A 20,604-nucleotide genomic window follows, 5' to 3' on the forward strand; every position below is an offset into this window, starting at 1 on the left:
AAGCAGAACCAGGTCTGTGTTGACTGACTTTCTGCTCCCAGGGACAGGAGGAGCAGAAATTTTCCGTCTGTTGTCCTTTTTCCTCTCTTCACCAAAATGCCAAAAGGAGACAAGCAATGGAGCAAAAATTATCAGTGGAGGTACAAGGGGAAGGAGCAAAGGAAAGATGGGGGTAGAGGGCTGCACTGAGTCGAAATAACACCATAAATTCTTAGAGATATTTAGGTTGTAAGGGAGCTTTGAAGTCCATGGCCCCTGCATTGAGCAGGGACATCCTGAACTACATCACGTTGCTGAAAGCCCCATTCAACCTGACCTTGAATGTGTCATGGTGGTGGCAGAGAGGAGGTGGCTCTGATGCCTCCCACACTGTGCTGGTGTTGTAGCACAGTATTTTTGAGGGGAAATGGGATACCCTTCCCAAAATTCAGTGTGACCCATTGTGGATATAATGCTGCCTCCTTCTTCTCAAAGGTGTGTTATTAGTTTTTACACAGAGAGCCATGAACACAAGATGTGTGATACACTGCCTACATTTCCAAATTGCTAGAGAAGGATTTTGACACCAAGCTTCCCTCCAGGAAAGGAAGGAAAAATAACACAGAAAAATTGTAACTTCACGTGTCCAGTTTGCATCTTCCTGAACTCCCTCATATTCAGAAAAGTACAACTTGCCTTGAATTTGACTCTGTGACTCAGACTCCTGCCAACCTCCTGGTCACTTCCAAAGGTGGTCTCCACTAAATTAGTAATTAGTTGACATGGCAGTTATTAACTGAGAAGAAAATCGTCTGAGGCTACTCCAAGAGCAGACTAATGGAGATGTGCCCTAATCTGTACAGATTGTTTGAGATAAAGGTTTACAGTGGTATAGAAAGGATTTAGGAAGTGACAGGGGAGGCCAGCATGTCCCAGCCCTGCCCGTGGCTGCTGCCATTGTTTTCTCACAGGAGACAGAAAGCAATGGGGCAGGAGCTGCAGGCACCAGGGAGTGCAGAAGCATTCAGAGGGAGGGGAGCAGAGGGGCTGTGAGCATTACACAGCTCATTACGGCTTCCACAAAGTCTGGCAGCATCACACACTTCTAATTGAATTTGGAATTGAGGTGATTTCCCAACACATTGTTTTGCTTGAACCTCTCCCTCAATTCCCCTTTTGCTAATTTATTAACAAATTAGGGTATTTGCTGTAGCAGATGAAGCAACTTGCATTCACAACTGCAGAACACTGGTTTAAAAATAGTAACAAGAAATGTAATAGCTCAAATACAGGGTGTCTACTTGGAGAGTAAACATGTCTTCAGTGTTAGCTCAGCTTTTAAAACAAACTCAGTAATTGCTTCCAGAGGTAAAATATTTGCAAGCTGTTATTACAGCACACATTCATTAAAGGGAAGGAAACACAGTTGTCTCTTCGGAGCAGGCAGACAGGAACAGAGAAAGCTGTGCTCCATAATTAATCTTCAAGAGCTGTCAGGTACCTGTACCTCTGACAACTCAACATTAAAACCTTATCAGTGGAGCATTCATCCATGCTGCTGTTTCCCAAGCCAGAAAAAGAGCTTGTGAATTTGTTAATTAATTTCTGGGAAACACCATGGGTCTGTCTCCAGAAGCAAATAGCCCAGGGAGATGTAAAGTGTCTTGAGCAGAGGATATAAACCTGCAAGTGATGTCGGGGTTTGAATAATGTGTATTCTTCAAAAGCAGTGGAAGTGGAGGGACTGTGCCAGCTAACTCATGTCCTTACACAGAGACATGTTTTTTCTTGAAAGTGGCTGTTTCACATCAGAGCCTGTGATCCTGAAGCTGCTAAAATTGACAGCCAGCTTCTTCACATCAGGATGAGTTGGATTGGAGACTGTCAGGAGATAACAGAGGCAGCACTTTGCTTTCTAAAGATTTCTTTAGGGTTATGCAATAGAACATATCGCTGGCTTTTGTTGTTCACAGAAACATCCCTCACAGACAGCAGCACTTCCGATGGTTTTAGTTCAACTTCTCCTGTCCTTGACATAATTTGAAACAATTTTGAACTAAAAATAACCAGGCAGGAAAAAATAACCAAAATAAAGAACTCAAGCAAAGCATAAATCTACATTGTTTCCCTCTCAAGGGATAATAATATGGTGATATGGCAGCAGGCCATAGCAATAATTGCCCCATATCTACACTGCACACATGCTGCATCAGAATGGCACATTTCTGTTCACAAAAGCACAACTTAAAATTAACTGGCAGGGGCTCCATATCACAGCAAGCTCAGTTAAAATTCTGATGCTAAAAAACACTCACTAGCACTGAAAACATCTGAAGCACACAGCCTGCTTTGGAGCTATTAGCATTTTCAGTGGGAACATGGTACATGTGAATGTTTTCATGTTTTACAGTAAACACTGGTCTGGATTAAACCTCTCTGGACTTCATTTTTGGCCAAGGGCTGCTTAGAATTTAGAAACTGGGCAACCCTTGGCTGGTCTGATTCATTCCAGTTGTGTAACATACACAGTACACAATGTTGTGATCCCACATGCACAGCCAGGGGCAATGCCTACCTTTTGTAGGAGCCCCACTGCCCATATCTCTTGCCCAGGAGGAAGACTTCATATTACAGCTGCAGTTTTTCCTGAAATGCTTTGAATCCCCACTGTACTGTACTCCAGCAAGATTGTCTCAGCAAAGGCTCCACCTCCACCTCTGTTAAGGGAAGGCCCCTACGGGCCCATGAACATCCATGGCATGACTGGGTAGTTTCTTTGGGGCCAGAGCCCCTGCAGGAATTGCCTGCTGGTTTTTTTATGAGAATCTGTAAAGCCAAAATTTGGCAAAAAGCAAAGAGAGACCTTCAGGGAGCTCCTACCCTTGTGAGCATCCTGCTGGTGGCCACCATCCCGACATTGGTCTGGAAACTTCTCCATTCAGCCCACGGGGAATCTGGGCTTTGTGACTTTCTCCTGAACTGTCTGCTGCTACCATCTGCCTTCAGGTCTGTCTTAGGAACCTGCTGTGGAAAGGAAGAAAAGATCTTCAGATTTCCAGGCAACTGCCCTTGTTTCTGCCATCTTCCACCCTCTTGTACATAGGTTCAAATTAAAAATATCGTAGGCAAATATTCTTTGACCAGGAGCAGCACCATATGGTTACCCTGGTTCTCTTGCACTCTATTTATTTATTTATTATTCAGAAGGAGCCTCTGTACAGAGGAAGGAAATTTTATAATGATTGTCTGCAAGGATTTCCAACCATCTGAATTCATGATCTGCAGGGATTATTTGGATGACTGTGAGAGTTATTTCATTTGTCCTCTACAGAGGAAGCTCAGTGACTCACTGTTTGAGGTATAACAATGATTTTTGCCAGATCAACTTCCCACAAAGGAGAGCATTTAGTGTAAACAGACCACTTACTGTGGGACAGGACTGTTTGCAGTGCAAGAGAGGACAGAATTTACTGCAGCAAATGCAAGCTGGAACGTTTCAGTCACTTGGGACTTCAAAATATCAGTGCAAGTGTAATTTCTGTAATTTGATTATTCTATCTCCTTTCAAAGTGCACAAGAAGAACAAAGCTTTTCCTCTTTTCAGGAGTCGTTTTGTGTTTAACGGTTGCTAAAATATTTTCCAGCTGCTCTCTTTTTATATAAATGTCTAGAAGTTTCTAGAAATGGATTTGTTGGCTTATCATTTCTGAATTATTTTTCCCAAACCAAGGACTGCAGCCTTGTCAGTGCTATCTAGACAGGCAAGGATATTTCAGCATCTTACTGGTGGAATTGATTATCTGCAAACCTGCCTTAATTTTTCTTATTTAGCTGTTTCCTGCATTGTACAAACACTGTTTTGTTATTTTTTTCAGAAAATGCAATCAGGTCGATTAATGACAATTCAATGCACCTCCCTTCCTTCTTTTCTGAAAGCGTCACCCTGATTGTTCTTCTCCTGTTCCACCCCGGAACCTCCTCTGTCCTAACTGCCTTCTCTGGGAGGATCACTAACATCTCATCCTGCTCACAACAGCTACTTAACCATTTTAAATAAACTTCCTTTTTTAAAGCAACTACTGAAGGGAAAAAGGCCTTAAACCTGTCACCCATTATTATTTCTCATTTCCCATCACATGTTAGACAAACTTATCTTTTATATCTTTGGAGAACATCCTTATCTTATTTTTCATTCCAGTTCCTTGTTGTATCTTATTCTGCTCTTCATTTTTGTCCCTATGTTTATAGTAGTCATAGGAATTCATCATGTCCAAACCCATTTGATTCAGGACTTCTGTCATGCAGGGCGGTGGCTTAGCTTTTCTCTGACAGATAACAGTAAGCAAAGACATTTTAACTAAAGTACCACAGATATTTTTGTAATTATATTTCTTCATTTTTATAAATAGACATGCAAAAGAGGAACAATTTGACCACTGAAAGCACATTTTATTCTGTATGAATACCCGAAACCTAACTGTATGATTAAACAGCAGTTCTAGCAAAGGTTGGACAAACCCAAACTCAAATATTTTCTGAGTACTTTCTGAATGTTTCCCACACTAGCCAGGAAACAGTACTTTTGACAGTTCTGAAGTGTTTCCATAATGCTGTTTTTCTCTGATATTTCTTATTTCCATGGTTTAATATGTTTTTATTTAAACAGAATTAAGAGTTTTGACAGTAGTTTTTTGCAATATTTCTCTAAGTGTGATTCAGAGCACAAATTGAGCATGTTCCAAATAGAATGAAAATGTAAAAGTCCAGATGCTTGACTGCCTTTGTGAGCTGAGGGCAAAGCTTGAGCCACCTGGTATTTACCAGTTTTATTGCCACACACTTCCCATCTTCAAAATCCTCTTCAGTCATTAACTGATCTCTCACAGCTCAGCTATGCAGGTAAAATTCTTTCTTCCTGCCTGGCAGGAAGAGACAAAATGATGCAGCGAGTTGAAGAGGCACAGAGGGAGTCCCCATCAGTGCCCCCATTCAGAACATGATTTAATTAATCTTTACATGAGGGTAAAAATGGCTGCATCTTCCCTTTTAGTCAATGAGTCATCCATCTCTTTCACATCTACATTGCATATCTTTGTCCTCTTGCTTTTTACAGAGAAATTCTACTCCTTTTTATTTTTGCATCTGCTTGGTCTCTGCTTTCCCTGTGAAAGCTGTGATGCAGGGAAAAGGATCCTGTGTCTTGCTCTGGGATAATCTGAGCATTTGTTGGCAGACAGGTTAAAAGCAAAGCAGAGAGATTTGGCACAAGACAAAGTCCTAGTGTTTGGTTGTTTGGAATTTTTTTTTATTGTTTCTAGGGGATTTTTTTCCACATCTCTTCTTGGGAATGTTTCACTTAGGCTGCCCTTCAGTCCAGGGAGAGAACAGGAACCCATTATATGAAAGCCTGAGGTTTGATGTTACAGCTATTCACAGGAAAGTGGGACTTTCCTTTTATTGTTCACAACAAACATTTTCCTTCATGAGTAGCATAATAGAAAGGCAGGTCTGAAGTTAGGGGGGAAAAGTGTTTTGCCCAACTTTAATCAGATATGAATTGCTTGTGAGGTTTTACAAGAAATATATTGTTTGAGCTGAAGAACACCAGCTGATAGTTCCTTTCCTTTTTGGATGCATCATTACTAAATAATTATGGCAGAAGATAAAGTGTAAGTACTCTAATTTCACAAAAAAGTATTTTTTTGTGAAATAATAAGTATTTCACAAAAAAACCCCAAACAAACAAAAAAACCTTAAAACCAACAAAAAAAGTTAAAAAATAAGTAATATCTTGTGGTGCTGGGTCTGTGCATATGGTCTGTCTCTGCTTGGGGGTGAACTGCTCTGTTCCTGGGTCTGTAGCACCTCTGCATGGGCTGAGCCAAGAAAAGTGATTCCTCTTCTCTGCTTGCAGGATTCACTGCTGACCCGGAGTCATTTCCCACCTGCTTGGCAGCTCTGTCATGAAACATCTCAGGGGTGTCCAGGTTAACCCTTTAACTGCCAGTTTTTCATCACCTGGCAGAAATAAATCCCTGTGCTTTTCAGAATCAAACATGACCCAGAACATGAAAATTTCAGCATTTTCCAAGCCTGGAGTTCTGTTAATCACAGGCAAAGCTTGATCCATTCCCACCATGCAGCCCCTCCTTGAATTCATCATCCCAGAGAAGGAGGAGTGTTTCCTCATGCTGACATTGAGAACCTCCTGAACCAGGGAAATGATGCAGAAGGAGCAGGAGAACCGTGGGCTCCCCATGCCCAAGCTCCACTCTCCAGCCTCTTCTCCACTCATGCTCTGAGATGTCTGATGGGAGTAGCTGAGCTGTGTTTTCCTGCAGCTGCTCTGTGGATCGGGATCACAAAGCCGTGTCTCTGGGACTGTCCCTCCTCTCTGGCAGAAACATATCCCTTCATGAACCTCATCCAGGGTGTGCAACACTCAGAGTTTACAGGATTGCTGAGCTTCAGCTTTAGCAAGAGCTCTGATCTGAGCTGACTTTGAATTCTGAACTGTTCAATCACCATTTCTGTAAATAAGGTGTTTTCTGTATTATACAAGTTATCTGTGCTCTCCTTCTCTGTATGCCCCATGTCTGCATAAGATGTTCATGAAGCAAGGAACAGTCTTTTCAGCAGATCTTGGGCTTTGCCTTCATACAAGCTGACCCTGAAAATCACTAAAGTTTTACATGTTCTCTACTAATTCAGGGAGGGGCCATGAATGGACATGTCTCTTTCAGAATAAACTGAATAAACTTTGTCAGCAAACAAAGAAAATAGCCTGTATAGGAAAGTTGCTAGAGGGGAAGAATAAAGCTGATCTAATTTAGGCAGATACAGAAAGGTGAAGTTTGGACATGTGAAGAACCATGCTAGACCTATATTTCTGGAAAGCCACTCTGTAGTGGAGAAAAGTTCATGGGGAATTATACAACTAATGCTTGACATACTGAAGAAAGCAGAACTAATAAAAGATGAATTGACTCTGTGTGACCACTGGATAAAAAACTAGTCAATGTTGAGATTAAAGCAGCATTTCAGCCCCCTGTGTTACAGCAGGAGCTGTTGGCAGGTGTCTATTTGGGTTCATTTCAGCAGCATGCTTAAAATACTTTACTGTATAATGTAAAAGGGGAGAAAACTATTTCAAGAAAATATTTTTTAAAAAAATGTAAAACCTTGCCCTAGGTTTTCCTCAGTGACCAAAGTGAAATTTTGCAAGACTCATTCTTAATTTGAAATTTTTTACCAAATATATATTGCAAAAAGCCTGCATAGGTTGTTCTTCAGCCATATATTGGATAGTCCTGTCATACAGAAAACACACTGGTAAAACTCTTGCCTTAGTGATTAGATGATATTAAAAAAAAGCACCTATTACTCATCTACCTATGGCAGCAGTTCAGAAGGACTTGGGCTATGATTCATACATAGAAATTCACTTTTACAAGTTTATGGAAATTTTGAAATATTTCTAATATATATGTTCTGGTAAAACAGAGTCAAGAAAAGCTGGAAGCCAATGAACCTCAAAAGAGCATTAAAAATATTATTCTTTTTTAATTTTCAAATACTTTTCCTATTCATAATGATTTAATAAAGTCATGCCAAAGATTAAATTGCACTAATTACATAATTTTTGAAATTAAACCTTTTTTAACTATAATCTAACATAGTATAATTAACACTGGCATGCACAACCCTTAATTAACCATGGAGATTTTACAGAACCTGATGATTTTAATGGGAAATTTCTTGTAGGAATATTAAAGTTACTATAGTGTAGGAAAGATCCTGTGTTAAGTAAATGCATGAATAATTTGCCTTCCAGCATTGCTCTCTAGAGGGATGTGTTTCTCTCTGTGCATCCTTTCCTAGGTGTAAATATTAGGAAAGCTCTCCAAGCAAAACTAAAGGCACAGAGTTAGCCTTATGCCAAAAATTATTTCCATGGTATCACAGCCCCACTTAAGAGGGCACTTGGCCATTTTTGCACATCCAGCAGGAGGGTTGGTCCACAAAGCTCAGCCTGCTCATTGATGTCACATTACTCCAAAAAACACATCCCAAACCAGGTCACACTTAAGATCGCACAAGAAGTCCCCTAAGGAAAGGAGCATTTGGCAAAAAAAAACTCCATCTTTTTCCTTGGTGTCTTGGTCATTTCAGTCATTCAAAAAGGATTTTAGATGGAGAAGATGGATCTAAGATGAAAGCTGAGCAAGGCTGGCTGCAAACAAACGTGTAGGAGGTTGTTTGAAGAGATGTCCTTCTCCTCAGTGTGGTTCCCACACTGACCAGTGCTACCTTCATGTGATCTTGGTGCTCTCCACTGTATTCTGTCAGGGACAAAGCAGAGACAGGAGGCTGCAAATGTCACAGGAGCCTACAGTGACCCAGCCTCCAATGCTCTCTGGCAGTTTTTCAGAGATGTTTTTCAGAGATGTTTTCCTGGGAGTGCAGGGAGGTCTCAGCAGGGCTGGAGGGAAGCAGGTGGCCCTGCCAAGTGTTTGTCACCTGATGTCCTTGACACACAGCAGTTCTGGGAAAGATGTCAAGTGAAAACAGAAAACAAGTCTGTATTCAGAATTCTGACCAAGCTGGTGCAAAGTAGATGAAGATGACTGGCCCAGCTCAGATCAGGGAAGTGGTGGAGCCACCATTCCTTGGAGGTATTTAAAGGATGTGTAGAACATGGCACTCAGGGACACGATTCAGTAGTGGGCTTGGTGTGTTAGGTCAGTGGTTGGATTAGATCTCAAGGGTCCTTTCCAGCCTAAACGATTACATGATCTGCTGTCTGATTTGCCCAAATACTTTCCTGAGCCTAATTTGTTACCATCTCCCTCCTCTCCTAAGCCATGCAGACCTTCCCAGAAAGGAATGAAGGACTGTTCTCATCATCCAGCAAGGAAGGGCACCTCTCCACCTGCAGCACCACGTCCCTGTGGCTGTCTCACACAGGCAGCAGGCTGAGAACAGCACTGTCACTCTGCTGTTACATGGCACTGAAGAATGTCTCTGACTTGCAAACATTCTTTAATGTAACACCAAATAAGACAATAAAGTATTACAGGGAATGTGGTGCAAAAGACAGATGTCTCACATCAGTCAGGCAAAAAAAGCACTCCAGCCACAGCAGTCTTAATGAAAATACTCCAGAAATACCATGTTTCAGCCCAGGTTTGCTATTGGGTCATAAAAAAATCCTTATAATCAAGCAAATAAAATGTTATAAGTAAGTAACAAATACATAAAGGGCATTTTTCGCACTTTGGTCTTGAAATGCACTGATGATACACAAATGAAGGTGCATTTCAATATAATGGACAAAGTAAAGGCTCTTTTTTGGAGTATGTAACATGCTATTTCACACATGGTTGGGTTTTTTTGAGAGAATTAGCATGTTTATTATTTATGCAATACATAGCACCTACCCATTCCTATCAATATTCTGTGCAGACACAGAAGTGAAATATTTGTTCAATGCATATCAGCCCCTGTCCCCAGAAGTGTAAATATGCCAGCAGGAAAGCCAGGCTCAGGGAAAAGAGGCCAGACATGTGCCCTGTGCCATGGACAGAGTCTTTGTGTCAGGAGTATCATGACCCAGTTTCACCTTTTCTGCACATTCTAATAAGCCAGCAGCAGTCTTCCACCCTGTACCACTCTGGGCAAGCCAAAAATAGCACAAACACTCAGCTCTCTCACCTTCCTTTTAAAAGCTTTCTTCTTCCACCTTCCTTTAAAAAGATTTCATCTTCCCCCTCTGTTTTTCCTAGGGGAATGGCTATCATGATGTTTTTATCTTAGTTACTATTTTTTCGTCTTTATTTCTGATTTCATTTCACCTCTGCCAAAGTGTCACAAATTGAATTGCCAGGGTTCCTCCAAGCAAGTCCAGCTCCTGCTGGGAAAGAGGCTCTTATATACAGATAGATACCATGGATTGGTGTCACAAACAGCTGGAAACAGCAGTGTGAGCCAGGGTGGGAGCAGGGAGGAGATGAGCCACCCATTGTTGGACAATATGAGCACCAACTACAGCAGTCAGGAGAGCAACAGTCACCCTAAGGTCAGCTTTGACAGGACTTTGAGAAACCTGATCCAGTGAAAAACTTAATGGCATGGTGGTTGGAATAAAGTGATCTTTAAAGATTCCTTCCAACCCAAACCATTCTATGATCCTCTCAAACTCCATCCTAATCTCCACATTTTGGTACAGAAGCAGCCCTATCTAGCTTCTGTGAAGCATCCACCCTGCAAACCCAAGAATCACAGCACTTGTTTATAGCTTCAAAGGAAAGGTGCATTTCTACCCCAAAGGCACAGAGCATTTTGCAAAGGAGAATTATGCTGCTTCTGAAGCCTGCTGTTTGCACACAAGTAAAGAAGTGGGCATTGTCCTGGAATGAGCACACAATCTGTTTTGCAGACCCAGGTCAGGCAGAAGAGGTTTGTTTCTGCTGCTATCAGAGAGAAGGCAGCCATCCGTATGATCTGATGCAAAATAAAAGTGCTGGGGCTTTGTACATTTACAGAAGATAAAAATTGCCCCGAGAAAAGGCATGGGAAGAAACTTTGTTAGAGCAGATGTGCCCCTGCCTCATTGGTAACTCAGGGACTGCAGCCCCGTGGCCTCAGCACAGCTCTCTTCAGCCTGTTCCTCTTGCTCCAGATGCTGCTGTGTCCTCGAGCATCTTCCAGGCCAGTGTTCACATTATGTATTATTTCACAGTGCTGAGATTCCAAGCAGAGCTCCTGTTCAAGGGGGAAGGATCTGTCCCCTGGCTTCCAAGGATACTTCAAATTACGTTTCATTTCTTCATTCTCTGTCCTGCACAACAGATCCATAGCTAAAGATGGGGCAATGTTGGAACATTTCTTAGAGAGAAGAGCAGGTATCAAGCTGGCAGAGTAAAACATCTCCTGTGCTGAGCTGTGTACAGGAGCCAGACCACACCTCTGTGCTGCCCATGGACTGTATTGCAAAAAAACCCCCTCAACTGCATGGACAAAGCTGGAAAAAACCTACAGGAGAGAGAGAAAAAAAAATAAATCAATCCCTTCTTGAGCTGCATCGCTCTGTCAGTAGATGGCTCTGCAAGCCTTGGTGCTGCCTGGTTAAGCACTGAGCTGTGCCCAGCTGGGGCTCAGGATGGGCGGGATGCAGCTCCTGCTTTCTGCCTGGAGGTGCCCCAAAACCTGCAAAAACCCACGGGTTTTGCCTGGCCACCGCTCTCCCTGTCATCTTTCCCTACCTGACCTTATTCTTTTCTAACTGATGCCCATCCCACCCTGCTGGCTCCGGAGCCCAGGATGAGCAGAGTCATTCCATCAGTGCCCATCTCAGCCTTGCTCCCACATTCTCAGCTGAGCGCTGGTGGCTCTGGCAGGGTGGGTACGACAGCACAGCAGCTCCGGCAGTCCTGCCCTGCTGCCTGCAGCATCCCGGGCTCCTCAGCCTCTCATCGCATCCCTGGGAGCGCTGGAGGCTCCGCAGCTGCCCACAGCACACCCTCGGGCACTGAGCGGGTTAAGCCAGCAGCTGCCATTCGCCACTGCGGAAAATACAGCTCGGAACAGAGGCTTGTATCGTCCCTTCCCGTGCCTGATGCTGGAAGCCTCTAGAGGTCCAATCTGCTTGACTTTTTCCTATCTGGCCACTCAATTTACTGGAGTTTGTCTCCTGTGACCGTGCAGAGTCAAAAATTGTGTTTCATAGAGAGCACATTTAGGTTGGGGATGCAAGCCAAAAGCACTCCTATGGAACGGCACAGGCTTGGAGCAGTCAGGGAAAAGTGCATCCTTTCCAGCTAGAGCAGATTGCTATGGAGATATCAGGGAGATTTGTCAAGGGTGACAAATGCCTGGGTTGTTTAAATCATGTAAACAGATTTTTACCTGCACAGCAGCATCCAGGCTGGCAAAAGGGGCTGCAGCTTTACCTGCTATCTAAACAAAGTGAGCTTGTTCTCGAAAATTAGAACCATAGAATCATTTAGGTTGAAAAAAACCCTTAAGGTCATCAAGTCCAACCTTTAACCCAGCACTGCCAAGGCCAGCACTAAACCATGTCTCCAAATGCCACATTTACACAACTTTTAAATACCTGCAGGGGTAGTGATCCCATCCAGCCCCAGAGACTCCTATTTGTCTGAATGGTGTAGCAGATCACGATCACTGACCATTTCCCCTTGGATTTGGGGGGCTTCATTCTGCTCCTCTGTTTTCCAGCTCAGGGCCTGGCTGTCTGGAGAACAACTGGTCTTAAAAGACTTAAAGACTGAGGTAAGAAAGGCATTAAGTACCTCAGCCTTTGCCCCTACATGTCCCCTGGATCCAATAAAGGACAGAGATTCTCTTTAGCCCTCTTTTTGTTGTGCATATATTTACAGAAACATTTTGTATTGTCTATTACAGCAGTAGCCAGATTAATTTCTAGTTGGTCTTTAGCCCTTGTAATTTTCTCCCTGCATAAACTCACAACATCCTTGTAGTCCTCCTGAGTTGCCTACCCCTTCTTCCCAAGCTGGTAAACTCTTTTTTTCCCCTGAGTTCCAGCCAAAGCTATCTTTTCAGGCAGGACAGTCTTCTCCTCCACCAGCTCATCTTCGTCACATGGGGACAGCATGCTCCTGCAGTTTTAGGATTTCCTCCCTGAAGAATGACCAGCCTTCCTGGACCCCTTTGCCCTTCAGGAAAAGATTTTTGTTCTCTCCCTCACCACACAGGGTATGATTAAAAAAGGTCTCTGAAGTTGCTTAGGCAGGGGATGGCACCATTTCTACACTGAAGAGGCAGAGAGAATTTTTCCTCAGAGGATTGAAGCTGACTTGAAGGAGGTTGCCTGTGCATGGGGGGCTTGGTCATGTCATTGGATCTGGGCTGAAAAGATCCCCCCTTTATCCATGCTGAGCCCCTTCAAAGCCCTTCCATCCCCAAGAGACACACATTATTCTGCCTGTGCAGAGCATTTCTCAGCTGGAACCTCAGCCTCAAACTGGTACTACAACCCTGCTATCAATATTTTGTGGTTCCTTTTTAAACCCTGCTGCCTTTCCTCCCACTACCTACACTTTTCTATTTATTTCCTCTATGTCTGGGTGTTCTCATTTATGAAGATAAAAGCCATGGAGAAGTGAAAGTGAGAAACTTTCCCACTTGAATTTCCATAAAGGCAAATCCTTGACCCTGAGCTGCCAGAGAAGATCCGTGCACGGTGGCAGCGTGCCTGGTCCCAAGGAGGGACACAAAGGCCCCATCTGTGTGAGTGCAATATACAGGCACTGGTGCCCTGTTGTCTGCACTCTTGTCTTGGTGGGACAGCCCTAGACACAAATTTGGCCACAGCTCTGTCCAAGCAATTCCTGGGGTGGATTCAGGACTTAACCCAACACAGGAGCCAGCCCCAGCAGCAAATTGGATGCATACATTCCTTTACAAGGTAAAAGTGTAACAGTATGGATGCAGCCTTATCATACCGTGCAACCTCAAGGTCAGAGGAAAGGAAGAGTTTTATAAGATAAAACTGAAAGTGATGATGCTTCAAAATGGAAATAAAAATGTTCTCTCTCAGCAATGCTGGGCTTTGGCTCCCTTGACAAATTCCAGACAAATCAAGGCAAGAGCATGCTCATTTGGACTGACAGTGGCTGAAAGCCATTCCTTCAGGGAAGCTGGCACAGCCTGCCCAGCACACAGAACAAACCATGCTCTGCCTATTCCCACCTGCCCACCAGAGCCCTGCATTCAGCAGGGTCAGCTTCTCCAGGGGATGTCCCATGGGCACTGCAGGGCACCATTTGGAAGGGAAATGTAAAGAGCTCCAGCTCACATGCACTGTAAAAATAGCTACATCCATCTACAGAGTCACTGCCCTGCTTTTCAACTCAGTCCCACAAGCTCCCTGGAGCTACAGCTCCCATACAGATCTGACTGTGCAGAACCTGTGTCCGCACCGCTACCGGGCAGGACTGTGCTCCAGGCATCTTAGTGCAGACCACTTCAGGGACCAGTTTGGTGGAAATGTGGAGTGTGAACTACAGCAAGAGAGGCACCAGGTGCCTTCCCTTCTGTCCCACCTGCTCTGTTTTGGCAGATGGTCACAACAGGGTAGGACAGCAACAGGGACAGGCACCACGGCTGGATTGGGCAGCTGATGTGTCACAAGAGTCCAGACTCCAGGATGAATCCCAGGAATTCCATCCCCTGAATACAATTATCATTTGGGAAAGCCACTCAGCCACTGCAGCCATCACCAGGGGACTTCAGTGACTGCTCACATTTCTGCTGTTACCACAAAATTTGCAAAAGGCCCCAAGATCTCCAGAGCAGCCCTGTAGTTCCAAAAGGGTTGCCCAAGCCATGAGCAATCTGAGCTGCTGGGGTTGCCTGGGCTGTTGCTCCCTGAGATCCTCAGCCTTCCCATGCCTCACTTCCTCACTACTGAGGACAGGGAAGGAGACATCCCCCTGCCATTGGACCAGGGTGTAGGAGGAATAAATAACCCCATAACTCAAACCAGGACAGCCTGCATAGTGTGAGGGCAGTGCTTCAGTGGCCAACTAGGAATGAACAGCATCTTCCATCTCCATGTGCCCTCCAGCCACCCTTTCCCCTTTTCCTGGTTCCCATCTCCTTCCCACTGAGCTGAGCTGCAAACCACTGCTCTCCCCTTGCCTTGGCAGGCTCCAAACTGACACCTTGGTCAGAACCTGTGCTGGGGCCCTTCTCCCCAGGCTCAGTCTTGTTGAAAATCCAAGCAAACAGTGGCTGGCCCCTGTGCTGGGTTTTATCATTACTCATACAGCTTGGGCAGGATAGGACAGGGTAAAGGTTGCACAAGGAAGATGCTTGACACCTTGTAAAGGGCCAGCCTGAAGAGCACTAAAATCTTGGGAGGATCTATTGCCTAAGGATGCCTTCATGACTCACAGCAATGAAAAGGAGCCTTGCTCTCTGTACTGAGCCCTAGGCTGGCATACAAAGGCATCTCAAATCCATCCTGGGTTGGGCTGACTGGTAAATGGCAAAGTTCTCAGGTATTTCTGAGTGAAAGGTGTGTTTGATGACTAGGCTTTAACGTGTTAATGCCTGCTGTGCCCTGATGTGCAATGTGTTCACTATTTTAGAATTAGCCCCCAAGATTTGTTTCAAATCAGCCCTGAAGGATAATAGCTTGTGTCTAAAAAGCCTTCATGTGTCAGTTTGTTTCAGGACCCTCACTGTGTTATAAATCAAGGACTGAAATCTGTAATCAAAAGCTCTGCTGAGCCTCCACTTTCCTTAAAACATTTCCCTCCTTGAGCATAATCTTCACATCAGCAGCGGGGAATGCATCAGCTCCTTCATTGCTGAGCAGCACCAGCACAGCTGTGCATGGCTGTGATTTTAAGTTCTGATAAGGAGCTGCTTTCTCAGCAGTAGAACCCTTGTCTCTGCTTAACCAGCCACATTTACTCCTGGCAGGAGCCCCCAGTCTCAAATTACCATTGGGATGGATACCCTGGGCTTGTGCACAACGAGGGTGGAGGAGCAGGAGGAGGGGTAGCAGCTTTTGGGTTTGTGCTCACAGCAGCTCCTGTTGTGTTGGATGGTTGGAACCTGACCTGTCTCAGAGACACTCAGCAGCAAGAAGAAAGAAGTGGGAGTATTTATGTGGTTCAGACTGGCTGCCCATGAGTGCAGAAATTAAAGGGATAAAAACACTGGGATGAAATGTTTGTTCATCCATACCAGTCTCATTCCCAGCCTTCTCTGCACCTATGTGCTCTGCAAGCATCAGATAACTTCATGTGTGCCTGGCTAAATACACTGAAGGGCATGAAATTGGTTATTCCTTTTCCTACCAGTCCTCCTTCCCTCCCAAAACCTCCATCATTGGCCTTCTTCAAAATCCCATGTCAGATTCTGAGGATCTCTACAATAAAATAACAAACCAAGCAACCAGTAGAAAGTCTCCATGTACTTGTAGTACTGAACAGAGGCATCTGCCATGGTCTCTCCTGGCAGCTGCCCATCCCCTGAGCAGCCCTGAGACCCCTGGGAATTTTGTTATTTTAATCCAAAAGCTGCCAGGTATCTTGGAATCCAGATTTGCTTTCAAAAAAATCCAGTGTTTTCAAAACAAAACTGCAGGATTTTGGTTTCTTTAATGTTGTTTGAGGTTCCCTTCTAATCCCACATGAAAATAATTCTGTAAATCCCAGTATAATTTCAAGGAAATGGGGCTTCCCAGTCAGCTCTGGCACTGTCAGCCCTCTCTTACCTCCTCTCTGTTGTGCCTCCAGTTGCTGAGACTTGGAGGCACCACTGTGCTGGTTTTAGGGAACACTCTGCCAGTTTTCCAGAAGAGCAAAAAACGAGGTCTTAAACTAAGCCAAAGTCCAGGACTTTCCATATCATTCTATGTCATTGCTTCCAGAAGCTTCCTCCCTTTTCCCTGTTAAAGATGGGCTCTTGTTGAGGCCTTCCCCTGGAGGGACTGCTGCAGGGCTGTAGCCACGTGTCAGAGCCTTACAGGGTGTAGGATGATCCAGACCTACTGAGAGCAATAACCACTGCAACACCCAGTCAGCCTGAAATGGTGCAGATAGTCCCAGGCAAAATAAAATTCTCTGTTTCCTTAACTGGAAACTGGAGATAGAGCTGCTAATTCCAGTACTGATCAACTCTGCCATTAGTCTGAGGGAAAAAAATTAATATAATTGCTTTTAAGAGCTGGGGACTGCAGAAAGACTGGTGGGATAATCAGTAATCAGTGACAGAGCAGTTGTACCATGGCCTGTCTCTCTTCCAACAACGTAGGATGAATATTGCTCCATGCAGTGGGATGTACTGGAGAACAAGAAACACAGGCAGTGCCTATAGAATGGGGACTCACTGTGTCTAGGAGAGGATTTGAGGGATTTAGGGGGATCATCTGTACCAGCTCTCAGTGTGATGTTGCAGCAAAAAGGACTGAGACTGAAGAACAGATGGGAAATCTGTGCCTTAGTCAAACACAAGCTGTTGGACTCAACAGGAGGAGCTGGTTACATCTTATAATTCTGTGTCAAACAAGAAAGCAAATGAGATGTTCCAATGGAGTGTAAATTTTTGATTTGCCAAGGGTCACACGTGATATTTATCATAAAAAAGAAATTTGAAGACGTCTGTGAAGCCCTGTGGCCAACATCCATCTTCTGAATCTTTCTCTCTCTTGAATGAGAAATATCAAACAGTTTTCATTGCTTTTCCTTTCTTTCCTCCCTTAGATTGGAGTGGGCTGCCTGGGAAAGCTGTGGTTGTGAAAGGCTGCTCCCAGAACTGCTATTGGGAAAGCTTCTTTTGAGCAGAAATTCTGATTACAGCACAACCTTGTCCTGCTGCACTTTGTACTCAATCCTGCCTGAATCCTACAGCACGAACCTTTGCAGATCCCACTGCACCCACTGCCATGTGAAACATCAGTCTCACTCCAAGGGCTCTCCTGGTCCCTGCTATAATTGTCCTGGTTCTCACATAATTTGCTCTGCCTCACTGCCCTGCAGTAGCAGTGGGTCACCAGCGAAATGGGCTCAGAGCTAGGATTTGGTTTGGAAAAACATGCAGAAGGAGGAATGCTGCTGGTGTGCTGGCAGCACTCGTTAACTCAATGTCAGAGCTGCTCCGCCAGGGACGTGGGAAGTGACATGTGGTTCATCTGGAAGCTTGGCAGCACTTTCCCTGCAAGCAGTTCAGCTGTGCTCCTCAGGGAGGGAGGAGGAAGTGTCCTCATTTCCCCGCGAGCACGAGGCACAGTGCACTTCCAGCATGTGTGCATGAGAGCTGCACCTTCACCTGGGGATGGGACCAAGGGACATTTCCTTCCCTCTTACAGAAACACACCACAAGGGAGATATCGTAGCAATACACCAGAGATCAAAGATGTTTTTCTACTAGAGAGCAGGGAAGAGAAGGGTTATAAGGTCCTTTCCCATCCAAGCCTTTGGGAATTCTGCTGGAGTTGCAGAGAGCCTCTGTGCTCCTGCTGGCCAAGAACTGAGCTGCCTGGGAGGGACAGGAGCTGCTCCAGGGAGCAAAGCCATGGACAGGGATGCTAGCAGGTTCCTTGCAGTGTGAGACAGACCCTGGAGAGCAGCAGGGAAACCATGTGAGTCAGCAAATTCACCTTCTCAGTCATTGCTGTGTTCATGCTCTCAGCTCCTCCTTCACATGCCTTCTCACCCCCAGCTCTTCAGCACAAAGCCTGAGCCAATGTCACCACAAAATCAGGGAAAGCCCAGAGACGTGTGGCTCATCTCCCTTTGGTGAGGTCTCCATGCTGACCTGCTCCTGTAATCAAGGAAATTGCAGCCTCCTCATCTGGACCAAGGATGGCATTCATTCCCAGGAGAAGAGGGAGGAGGAGTCTGGTTTCCCCGGGCTGCTCCCTGTAAGAGACCTGCTGAATCCTCAGCAGTTTTGTTACAGAGCCTGTATAAGCAGATCTGCTCAATGAAGAGGATGGACAGAGGGCTGTATTCCCATTTCAAGGTGTCCATTGCTGTTGTGTGACTGTCATTCCTCAGTGTGGCCTTGGAGATGTCAAGCTGGGCAGTGGGGGGGAGGGAAGCATGAGAAGTTTGTTGGGACACCCATTTCTCAGGGAAAGGGAGGTGTCTTCAGCCCAACAAGTCTGAGGACTGGGATGAAGGGATGATGGAAGGAAAATCTCCTGCTTGCTACTTTCAGGGGAGTGCTGAGTATTCCATTGCTCCATGTGCCAGGACAAGGTGGGGCAAGCCAGTTGGGCCACTGGTCCCTGAAGGACACTGTGCCACAGCCAGGGCTGCAGCCATGCCCTCTGCCTGGGCACTAGGAATTCTGTGGCTCTCTCTGGGCCAGCTCCCAGCTCCCTGAGCATTCTGTCCTCCAATATTGTCTTTCTCTCCCTCTATCACACACATTTTTGGCATTACTGATGCTCATTCATTTTTAACACTGAATACACTTTTCCTGCCCAAAGCCTTTCATAAATGTCAGCTAATGAAGCCTCTGTGCTCCCCTCAGGGGCTGGCATTGGGCATGATGATCCCTGTACCAGGGATTTGCCCAAGAGCATGACACAGATCAGCTCCAGAGCTGGTCTTGAGCCTGGAGCTGGAGACCCCCAGGGCTGTGCTCAGGCCAGACAGGTACGTGTGGAGCATCCTACCCCTTCCCCTGGGAAGGACACACACAGATGGTGGGTAAGGTTTTCACCCCGGGTTAGGGGACAGAGGACTGATGGTCTGTAAGGGCTGAGCTGCACACCCAAACTGCCACAGCAAATGTAAAACCACATTGGGCTACAAACTGAAAGAGGGGAAACTTAGGTTAGATATAAGAAAGAAATTTTTTGCTGTGAGGGTGGTGTGACACTGGAACAAATTCCCCAGGAGGGCTGCAGATGTCCCAGCCCTGGAAGTGGTCAAGATGAGGTTGGATGGGACTTAGAGCAACCTGGTCTAGTGGGAGGTCTCCCTGCCCATGGCAGGGGTTTGGACTTAGATGATCTCTGAGGTCCTTTCCAACCCAAAACACACTGTGATTTTGTGAGATACAATATAGAGGATAAGAAGTGTGGTCCTGCCTGTCTGTACCAAACTTGTCAGCTACAACTGCAGCGGTGTTTTGTTCCCAGCAGAGACCATTAATCACACAAATTAAGGTTCTGAGTAGCAGTTCCCTGGTAAAGGATGGGTGTTATTAGCTCCAAACCCCTGTGTCTGAAAGGCAAAATAGTTCACCAACCTGTTCCTGTTGATTTGGTGTGCCTGGCCCAGGGGGTGTCCCAGAACCAGGAGCTATTTGCCTTAATCATTATCATCATTATTATTATTACTAATATTTTTATTATTGTGGCAGTGTCCTCTGTGCCTGCCTGCAGTTTCCTAGAAAGGGCAGATCACTAAAGCATTGGAGGAACTGCAGACAGTGCAAGCACAGCTGGAGGAGGTGGAAGAGCCCTTCTGTGCAAAAATGATTCCTATTTTCCAGACAGCTACTTTGCTTCCAAGTGGCAGCTGGATCACATAAGGCAAAACAAGGAGCAGGAGCTGCTCTGATCTGCTGCATGGAGCTGGGGCATCTCTCCACTGCAACCCAGAGGTTCCAAGGATGGCTCAGCACAGAGGGATGCCTGTGCCTTCAGGCTGCTCTGCACATTTCCAGCCAAGCCCATTGAAGGATACCTCACTCTTTATGTCAAACTGTGCTCAATGTGTTTTCTTTCCTAGGTGGCATTTCGGGAAATGCATAAATGTCACCGGTGTGTTAAATGAAAGATAGATGAAATACAGTGAAAGCCCCATAAAAATGAAATGTGTGTATGTCTAAGCCTCCCTCTTTTCCACTCACATTTTTCTTTCTTTTCATCTAAAGTGGAGCAGCTACAGTAAGAGCAAAACCAGCAGGAAGGAACTGGGCAGACAGCAGGTAAGGAGCAGGGCATGTCAAGTAATTTCCCTAAGCCCAGCAAGTCTATGGGTTAAAGTGGTAAAATGTGTCAGTGCCAGCATGACCCAGGTATAAGGTGTGTTTAATCAGAGCAGCAGACTCAAGCTGTCCTCTCCCCTCCAGAGCAGGGTGTGCAGGGGCTGGCCATTCCTGCAGCTC

Source organism: Parus major, chromosome 3, assembly GCF_001522545.3.
Source record: "Parus major isolate Abel chromosome 3, Parus_major1.1, whole genome shotgun sequence".
Taxonomy (NCBI): domain Eukaryota; kingdom Metazoa; phylum Chordata; class Aves; order Passeriformes; family Paridae; genus Parus; species Parus major.